The sequence below is a fragment of the Onychostoma macrolepis genome, chromosome 22, assembly GCF_012432095.1.
Source record: "Onychostoma macrolepis isolate SWU-2019 chromosome 22, ASM1243209v1, whole genome shotgun sequence".
NCBI lineage: Eukaryota > Metazoa > Chordata > Actinopteri > Cypriniformes > Cyprinidae > Onychostoma > Onychostoma macrolepis.
Window position 1 is genome coordinate 25,847,528 of NC_081176.1, and position 11,224 is coordinate 25,858,751.

The following is an 11,224-nucleotide window of genomic DNA, read 5'->3' on the forward strand; positions in this document are numbered from 1 at the left end:
TCTCACCTCATATAGTCTTGTTACAATGTTGCTGACAGAAATCAATGTGCACTGCTTGAAACACTGAAACGGGAACAATTTTGCTGTCAATCCTGTCAATATTCTGTAAGTCTTTTGCCAGAATAAATAAATTGTATTTCTTATTTGTTAATATTGGAACTGTACATAATTTTAAAAAACTCTGATTTATTAATTCCTGATAACGCATCAGCCAATTTAATGAATTCTGTTTCAATCTGTTCATGCTCATGATTGAGACTGTTACACGACTCTGTAGACTGTTGTCAGAAGATTCAAATTATTTAGTTTATTTGCTGTACTACGATATGCTCTACTAAAAAGGAAGCCTCTTTATTTGGCCAATTTTACTGAGTCATATACCAGGAGAGGAAAGTTTTATTGTGAATTTTAAAGATTGATTGTTAAACAATTTAATCTTTTTGTTTTGCAAGTTTCATAGCAAGAATTATAAAAGCTGCATTTACTCAAGGTATTATTACGCTGCTCTCGAACCCAGCATATCTTCCTTTTAGTTTCTTAAGCATGAACAAGATTCTATAATAGGTCCCAGTCTCCTCTTTTGTCTGACACATTTGTAATATTAATACTAATAGATATTGTTACTTTGTCAGATATGATTTCAGATGAAAACTTTGTTTTGTTTTCAGACATTTGTAAAGAATTTTATTCATTTACACATTTATTTATTTACGTATACATGTATGTATGTATTGATGGAATTTTTCAAAATCACAGTGAAGGATAAAGCGACTTGTCTAGATAGGATGTCATTTCTAAGAATATGTGCATTATATGTTTTGACAACTAAAAGAACAGGAACTAAAGAATTTGCTTTCTAAACATGTGAGACTCTTGTCTGGTTTATTCTACTTCTCTTTATGTTGATGTTCAGATTTACATTACATTACAAAAACTGTAGTTGTGAAAAGACAGTCTTAATTTTCTCAGATTTCTTCTATTAATAATACATTTAAATTATACAGTTTGTACGGTTATACGGTTATACAGTTTGATGCAACAGAGAAATGCTGTATAAAATTCAATTTATCACCATAACTGAGCTAAGAACAATATCATTTTGGTTAGTAAATTATTTTATTGTGATGTAATTATAATTAAAATAATTAAAGTGCTGCTCTACAAGAAAGTTCTTAGTTTTATTTCTGATGACAACTTAAGTGATCTAAAAACTGAACATTTATATCATTTGGTTAATAATGTGAATAGAGAAATATAGAAAAGAGTCAGTTATCTCTACGTTAGCCTATATTATTAAAGAAGAGCTGGATGTTGCCGAAGCTCAATCTATTGAAAAGGGCAGCATTGAATTAAATAATGAGTAAATGTGCTCAAACTTACATGAGTATCTCAGTGAAGCTTCCTTTCTCATCTGGAAAAAACACTGTATTTTGGATCCTGATCCTCAAGTGGATCATTTCTCTGAACGATGTTTTATATATTCTTGCTGTCGCTCAATACACTGTCATAACTTGACTTCAGGTTATTGCTACTGTGCAGGCAGCACAAGAATGCAGATTTTCCTGTTACAACCTCATTCATAAGCAGCAGCAAAACCGAAAGGAAAAGATCGAGAACTGAGAGAGAGAAAGAAAAACAGATGGAGTTTCCATGTATTTGCCTTTCAAATTTTGTTTATTAACTAAGATATATAAAATATATTATATAGTATAATAATACTATATATATATATATATATATATATATATATATAACATATAACTAGTTTATTAGATATTCAAAATATAACTTGTTACTAGACAAGCTGTCAGTCTGTGTTAATGGTGGGGATTTTTCCAAGATTTCAGTGCAGGTTACATTGTTACGCCAGTAGGTGGCAGCAAGGGACCATCTTTATGAGTGGGTGAGTCTGTCAGTCAGTCGCTGACACCAGTAATGTGAAACTTTAAATTTAGCGTGTAATAGCCTATACTTGTGGTATTCTTTTCTTCCTTGTTGTGACGTATAGTAAAATGGCTTCTTAAACAAGAACAAATGTAGGGTGTAACTTCACGTTGTCCATCGGGAGTTGATCACTGTCCCAGTGTTCATACTATCCTTCCTAAATAGTATAGAATCAGGGGCGGACGTTCTGGAGACAGCCGTCGGGCTGGCCGGTTCATCATCAAAGAAAAAGTGTCAGATTAGGTGACGTTGACGGCCGACAAAAGGGGGCGCTAATGCAATCTATTTTTGCTTATAATAAACCGAAACTGATGCGAAGGAGAGTTTGGGCTCGTGGTGGCAAGCAAAAAACGTAAAGATAAAGGAGGTTGGGAGAAGCTAAAAGAAAAAAAAAAAAAGGGGGAACGGTTACGTCGGGTTATTTTTGCCCGCCTCTCTCACTATACACAGCATATAGCCGACTGCTATTTATCACTCTGCATTGTCTGGCTTGAATATTCTATTTATTCATAAAGAGACAGCAGCGATTCTACAACGGGTTACACTCAGTAGCGTGTTTAGGCACCACGCAACCCATGCAATTGCGTGGGGCCCCGCGGTCCAGGGGGCCCCCGCGGAACGCGATTTCTTCCGATGGGAATCGAGAACCGGCATTTTTTTTGGACCGGTGCGTAATTAGGTCAATACCGGACTACCGATGAGCTTGAGGACAAACTGTTATCGATACGTGCGTTGTTTTATCTCCGTACTTCTGTGTTAATGGCGAATTAGAAGCTGTTCGCATAAACCGATCTCACGCTGTCTGCCTGCCGTCAGGCACGACATGCACCTTCTCGGTCTCTGTCCAGCACGGGTAAAATAATTATAATGCTGAAGGTGAGGTACAATTTATATTTCTTTATTAAATAACTTATAAAATATTTGAAAACTTTCTGTGAGGCGTAATTTTACAAACAGCATGAGTTCTTGAGCTCTCTGTCTTTCCCTCTCAAAATGCGCAAATGGCTTCATATCACCACATCGCGTCTGCACTATAAGAGCTGCACACTGCACGGCTGTCACGGGAATTGTCAGTTTACATCATCACTAAAGTTTATACTTTGCATTTCTTTTTTAAGTTTAGCCAGTATTTATCCAGTGTGCACTCTCAACAATTGCCCCATTGTAAAAATAAAAATACACAGTATGATCAAACATTTAATTACATATATTTGAGAGAAAAAAAAGTAAAAAAATTCCACACTCCACCACTCAAAAAAATAAAAATAAAAATCCTCTTTCCTGCAAGAGTCACCTAAGCGGGGAATTCACCCCATTTTCAAAAATGAAACTCAGGACCTGAATGAATGTCTGTACAAATCCTGATTGGAGGATCACTATAAACAAGTCTACATGTTAAAAAGAAGCCTTTTTTATCATGCAGATAAAAACAGAGGTAAAAAAGTTGCTCTAAAACATAACATAACACTCTCTGTTAGGAGAAATCACGCCTGCTCCCTGAGAGAGTCAATAATTAAATTTTCTTTAATAAAAATAGCTAGAGACGCCAGAATTCTCTATTACATTCTGTTGTGCTCCTATGCACATGATGTTCAAATATGTTGTGCTATGGTATGCTGAGGAAATCTCTCTCTCTCTCTCTCTCTCTTTGAAGGGCCTTTTTATTTTAAAAATGTGCTTTATGTGCCTTTTTCTGTTTGCTTGGAGGCATTTGTAAACTGCAGTAATATAATAACTTGAAATTTTCAACATCTTTTTACATCATTTATTTTTGCACCAAATTATAGAGAGTAGTATGGAAAAGTGTATTGATAAGTATCGTATCAGTATCGATAAAATGTAAACGATACCCTACCCCAGAATCGATCGCAAAATCCACCGAGGGGGGCCCCTCGGGGAGCTCTTGCTGAGGGCCCCCAAAACACTAAACACGCCCCTGGTTACACTTGAGAGATGAGTTAGAAAATAGAGTAAATGAAGTAGCCTATAAGGTGATTGCTCCAATTAACGCACACACACACACACACACACACACACACACACACACACATGAATACTCAAATTGAAGAATGTAGTTTCAGGTTTCTAGATTTTATGTTTATTATTATGTCATATACATTATTGCTTTCTGCTCTTTTTATGTAGATTTCAAGTATTTGGCATTTGTAGTGGAAACCATTAGAATTTCTGTGATGGTTTCTATTGTTTTTTTTCAGCAGGGTCACCATGAGTTTTGTGATGTTATTTGCCATAAATGCACTACATTGGTTGCTGTAATATTGTGAGATAGTAGAGGCTGTTTGTAGTTGCGGTGGGCCTATTTGGGAGAAAATCCAGGGCCGTTTTTTTACTCCCAGTCCGGCCCTGTATAGAATAGTGTGTCCCAAAGCAGAGTATGGTGAAAAGAGTAAGAGAAAAGTCCCAGATATTATTCTATTTCAGGCAGAGTTTTGAAGTGTGGATCCGTGCACACTCTAATGGCTAATATTGGCCACAATCCATTGCGTTTTGGTCAAGGATTCTGTTCAGAACTACAAACACAAATAAAAACTACAAACATGGCGGATGTGCACACACTACAGGTAAAGTAGAGAGGTTTAGATAAAGGGGTTTGAGTTGCTAAAATAAACATTTAACCAGGTAAATATATATATATATATACAGTATATATATATATATATATATATATATATATATATTTATTTAATATTTAATGTTGTCAGTGTTATATTTCACCTGCAACAACTATGTGAACTTTTATAAACATTTGTTTGTCCTTTAACTTTTTAATGCATCATTATGCTAAAATATGGGCAGAGTTCAAGGTGCTACTTCTTTTCTCTCCAATACGGTAGGAAGTTAAATGAAATGAAATGTAGAGGATGTTAACTGTGACAAGATGATTGTCAGGCCAGTTTACAGTGACAGGGTGTGTGTATCATGCAACAGAGCGGTCCGTTAAGACGCAGTTGTGTGACGTGATAGTATGTCCAAAATCTTGCCTACACTTATACTTCACTCAAATGTGTGCACTATTTCTTCACCAAAAGGGCATATACTTTAAGGGCGCAGTATAGGCACATTGGGACGCTATTGTTGTGATGTCTTGTGAGCGACATGTTGTCATGTTGTTGCAAGAGGGTGGGAAAGTTAAACTGATCAGCCACAACACTGAAACCACTGACAGGTGAAATTAATAACATTGATTACATTGTTACAATTGCACCTGTGGGGTTGGGATATATTAGACAGCAAGTGAACAGTCAGTTCTTGAGTTCTTGAAAATGAGCAAGTGAAAAGTGACTGAAAAATCGTGATGGCTAGATGACTGGGTCAGAGCATCTCCAAAAAGGTCAAAGCCTGTCTGAAAAACGTAATACTGGTCATGATAGAAAGCTGCCAGAACAGTTTGCTGCGTATGGGGCTGCATAGCTGCAGACCAGACAGAGTGCCCATACTGACCAATGTTCACAGTCAATGTCCACAGTGCCTACGAAGCAGACATGAGTGTCAGAACTGGACCGTGGAGCAATGGAAGAAGGTCGCCTGGTCTGATGAATCATGTTTTCTTTCAGATCAGGCGGATGCCTGTGTGCGTCATTTATCTGGGGAAGAGATGGCAGCAGGATGCACTATGTGAAGAAGGCAGGCTGGTGGAGAGAGTGTTATGCTCTGGCCAATGTTCTGCTGGGAAACCTTGGGTTCTGACATTCAGTGGATGTTACTTTGACACCTACCTTTGGCACCTCACCTACAAAAGATTGTTGCAGACCACATGCACCCCTTCATAGCAATGGTGTTGCCTGATGGCAGTGGCCTCTTTCAGAAGACCTCTTGAAAGTGTGTGAACCTGAGAGGAAGTACGTACACTTCTTACACACGTAAGACTGTTCCAGGTTGGAAAAATGGCAATACGCATAATGAACACTAAATCCAAACATCACTTAAACTGCTTTGAAGCAGTAGGCTATTTGTGGCTAAGTGTGTCTAATCATTCATCAAGTTCCCTGTGCCCTGATTTTGCATCATGTCTATGAAAACTTTCCAGTGTAATTTAAATTAATTAGATATTACATATAACATGGTAGTAAAACGTAAAGTGTTGCAACTGCTTTTTAGCACTTCATTAGAAGCACCACATATACTAAATTGGAGCTTACACATAGTGACTGAACCAGCAATTAAAAACTGTAAAAACTCTACTGTAAGTAGCTATGTTTCCATCCAAAGATGCAAATTTAACTTATGCACAAAACTGGAATATCACATAAAACATTTGCGAATGAAGCACCATTTCCATCCGATGACTCAAAGGGAACAAAACTGTCACTTCCTAATACACTGGCACTAAATATCACTAAGAAAAGTAGGAGAAGCGACTGAATATAATAATTTTAACAACAAAAACGGGCAAAAAACTTTAAAAGCGATTTTCTCAGGTTTTCAATTGGAAAAAGAGGGCAGACGACCATAATTCAAATGGGTATATCTTTAAAACCATTCAAGGTATGACTTTGACTAGGATATCATTTTAAAGCTTATGGTCTTTCCATTGATACCAAAATGTAAATTTTGAAATTTGGGTCACTGTGACTCATTTTGCTGGATCAGGTCACGTATGATAAATTACTTGTGCCTCAGAGTGAGCAGACGAAACACAATAAATGCAGTCATTGCTTTCGGAGGTGGATGCCTGCTATTTGGGAATGCAGTCATGTAAGACAATTATACAGAAATTCTTTGATGACAGACTTTCAGAACAACCAAAACAACATTTCAGATGCTGTGCAATGAGATTGATCTGCTAGTTAGTCAAATTATCCCATCCCATCATGCAAAGTCAAAGTATATTCTAAAATGCATTTAAAAATAGATGGATGAAAACATAGCTAGTAAGTGTCCCATCATGTGATCAAAAGTTCTGCATATGCAATCTTCATGCCCACTTGAACATAAGTCAATTACAGAAAATGCATTGTGTACTTTTATTATGTGTACACAAGCTCACCAGTTCTGTGATTAAAATATTTATGCTTTATTTCTGCTAAATATTTCTACCAACTAACGCTGTAGTTGTGTTTGAATATTTAGTCAAAATTACATTATACATACAACAGGAAGATAATTTACATTCATAGCACTCATGTTTTCTTTGTATATATCACTGTTTAATGTAGCTAAAAAAGGTTACTTTTGGGGAGTTTCCATCTCGCCACTTGCGGTAGCTAAAGGGTCTGAACCATGTTAACCAGCCAAACCTTGATCAATAAGAAACTCTTAACTTTTGTCCTCCATCTATCATCTATTTGTGGGATATTCATTGCAAGAGATTGGACAGAATTAACCTTTACTCTTTTACCGTTGATCTGGCAGCAAATTACAGAACAATGTCATTGCAATACAGTAAAGAAAAAGACAAGACTATTTTACAGCACAAAGAAAAAACAACAACAACAATAAAGGTTTAGTATGTGACAGTGTCATGTCTATAATATGATGCTTGATAGCAACACAAGACGAGGCGTATACGTGAATTCACTTCAGCCTTTACTGAGCAGAATCACCCCATACACACAGGCATAATCAAACAACCCTGCATGTGTTGAACAACATACATACATAACATAACAAAGATGTCTGCTGTGCTGATGATACACAACATTTACTCCACCTTTAAAACAAGAAAGAGTAATTATATCTGCTGAAACAGTGCTGGTTTCTGAAAGGGATGTAGATGGTGACACGGGTGGGTGAGGGCAATGCACAGCCAATGAACAAGACCAAAATCCATCAAAACAAAACACAAACACAAGAAACAGGGTCAAAGAACCCACACCATGTGCTCATAACAAAAGACAAAACATGAAGCGTGAGCATCTGGATTCCAACTAAGAACCAAAACCAGATAGGAGCTTCAGGTTCCAGATACCAGCCTTCAAACACACAACACATCACATGAGTGTCCTGGATAGTTGAACAAGAGTTTTGAGAATTTTCAACTGTGATTTGAAAAATATACCAAATCAACTGTAACATGATTGAATATCAAAGGTGTTTAACTTAATGAAGTGATGATGGTGATGAAGAATTGGGTTTTGTGGTGAGAGCAAATTTGACTTTGACTTCCTCTGCTTGATGTGGGAAGGTTTTTCTTTTCTTCCTGTCTTTGCTTCAAAGCTGCAGTAGATTCATCTTAAATTTAGTGTGGAGGGAACCAAGTTTTATAGTGTTTTAACCACGACAACAACATGAGGATCATTCACCTTCAGTTCTGTGAGTTTATTACATGATTTCAATGTATTTACATGATTTGTAAACGTACTGACATTCTAAATAGTTTAATGTTATGCATCACAGGTTTTATTTGGGTAATCTTATTTATTTTTATCTTATAGATGTATTAATCTGTTGTCAGTATGGAATGGCAGATCTAGTGACTGATTTGGGATCAAATGTGACCATAAACTGTGATCTTGATGAAAATGAGGTTTATTGGATTTTACTGAAAACAGCAGATCCTCCAACAGTGATTCTACGAACATTCCCGACAGCAATAACACCTCATTACTATAATAAAACATTCAGAAAGAAATATTCAGTGCAGTTTAAACATCGTCTGGTTATTAATAATGTGACTGCTGATGAATTAGGAGTTTATTACTGTATGAACACACGCACACCTCCAAAACTCAGCAACAGCACCAGAATATACTTCAACGGTGAGTTCATTTACTTCTGTAGTGATCAAGCTACATTGATGATCACCACTTACATACATACTAGTTATTAACTACCTACATTTTTAAATTAAGAATGGATAATTTTTGCAGTGATTAATATATTTGTTGTGATATTTTTTTTCAACAATGTTATGCAACATAACAGCATTTATTTCCATCAAGAGTTGCATTAATTTTTGGCCGAGATCTTGTATGGGCAATGGGATAGTCGACTCCAGCACAAAGACTTTCAATAGGGTTAAGCTCAGGACTCTGTGGTGGCCAGTTCATACATGAAAATGATTCTTCATGCTCACTGAATCAATATTTCACAATTTTAGCCTCATAAATCTTTTTATTGTCATTCTGGAGTATGTGCATTGGTACATCTTCCGACATGGTTAAAAGCTATGCACTGCATCAGTAGCCGGGTTTCCATGCAAAGTTGCGAATTTAACTTGTGCGCAAAATTGGAAAATCGCATAAAACATTTGTTTCCATCCAACGAGTCAAAAAGAACAAAATCGTCACTTCATGGTAAACTGGCACTAAATAGCCTATAGAAAACTAGGATAAGCTACTGAATATAATAATTTTCATATATGAAAAATGACTTGCGCCTCAGAGCGGGCAGACGAAACACAATAAATGCTGTCATTGCTTTCGGAGGTGAATGCTGCTGTTTGGGGACACAGTCGTGTAAGAGATTTATACAGAAATACTTTGATGACAGACTTTGCTCAGGCATTTCAGAACGACCATAACAACATTTCAGATGATGTGAACGAGATCAGTCCGCTGCTAGTCAAGTTATTCTGTTTTATAGCGCAGTCACATGACTTTTTTGATGAGCTTGGAGGAATTTATTTGCAAAATGCATTTCCATCTCCCATTATTCGCATTAACCATTTTTCGCACAAGTCAAAAACCACCTCAAGCGAGCATAAAAACTTTTTTGCGAATTTAGGGATTTTTATTCGAAATTTGGCGTTTCCATCACTCCTTTCTCATGCGAAGCTTTATGGAGATGCTGATTTCATTTTCCAGCAAGACTTGGCACCTGCCCACACTGCCAAAGGTACCAAAAGCTGGTTCAATGACCATAGTGTTACTGTGCTTGATTGACCAGCAAACTCGCCTGACCTGAACCCCATAGAGAATCTATGGGGTATTGTGAAGAGGAAGATGAGAGACACCAGACCCAACAATGCAGATGAGCTGAAGGCAACTATCAGAGCAACCTGGGCTCTCATAACACCTGAGCAGTGCCACAGACTGATCGACTCCATGCCACGCCGCATTGCTGCAGTAATTCAGGCAAAAGGAGCCCCAACTAAGTATTGAGTACATGCTCATACTTTTCATTTTCAGACTTTTCAGTTGGCCAAGATTTCTAAAAATCCTTTCTTTGTATTGGTCTTAAGTAATATTCTAATATTTTGAGATACTGATTTTTGACTTTAATGAGCTGTAAGCTCTAATCATCAAAATTAAAAGAAATAAACATTTGAAATATATCAGTCTGTGTGTAATGAATGAATATAATATACAAGTTTCACTTTTTGAATGGAATTAGTGAAATAAATCAACTTTTTGATGATAAATATATATACAGGTGCTGGTCATATAATTAGAATATTATATGACCAGCACCTGTATATATATATATATATATATATATATATATATATATATATATATTCTTTTCAGACACCAGTTCCTTGTTACATTCAAATTGGTTGTCATAGTAACGACAGTGATTTGTGGAGATTGAGTTCCACAAATCTGAGTGCATTATTTGTAAATTGACATAAGATTAACATTTTGCACAATTTATTATCTGTAATATTGTGTTGCCACTAGATGTCTATATAGCCCTATGTAACAATCCCTAGTAGCTAAGACATTGCACATAATTTACACATAAATCACACATAAATTAATTTTATTACATTTGGATTTGGATACATGTTTAGATACTATCAATGGCTATTTTTTTTCTTTATCTGTTTTTTTTGTTCTATTGTTTCGTTGTTATTGCTTGAAACATTGATTTAAATTGTCAGTTATTGCATTATTATTTCACTCAAACCTATAAAACCCTTTGTTGCCCCAAACTACATATAAAAGCCTGATCAGTGGCATAAAAGTAATCAATGCAGCTACTTAATCCTTTGCTACTCATTAACGCAAACTTCCCCTTTAAATAACGTGATGCTCTGCCCTCTATGTGTACAAGAGGGTCTGGCTGCAGACATAGGGGCGAGTGGAGCTCCACTCAAGAGCGGAAATACGTCACCTCCACTAGCGACGCGTCCGCCATGTTGGTTCGGGCAAGACTGCCATAAAACTAATGGAGGTAAACGGAGCTGCGTTTTTCTGGATAAAACACGATGATGTTTACATTTATCAGTCGATTTCAGTGGTTTGTGATCTACATGGAATTAAAACAACTCTCTCCAGTTATTTAGTTATGCTTGGAAAATGATTAATTTTCATTAAAAATTGTGACAGCTCACACGCTTGTTGATTTGGCTATTTTTATGGTAACAATTCTAATA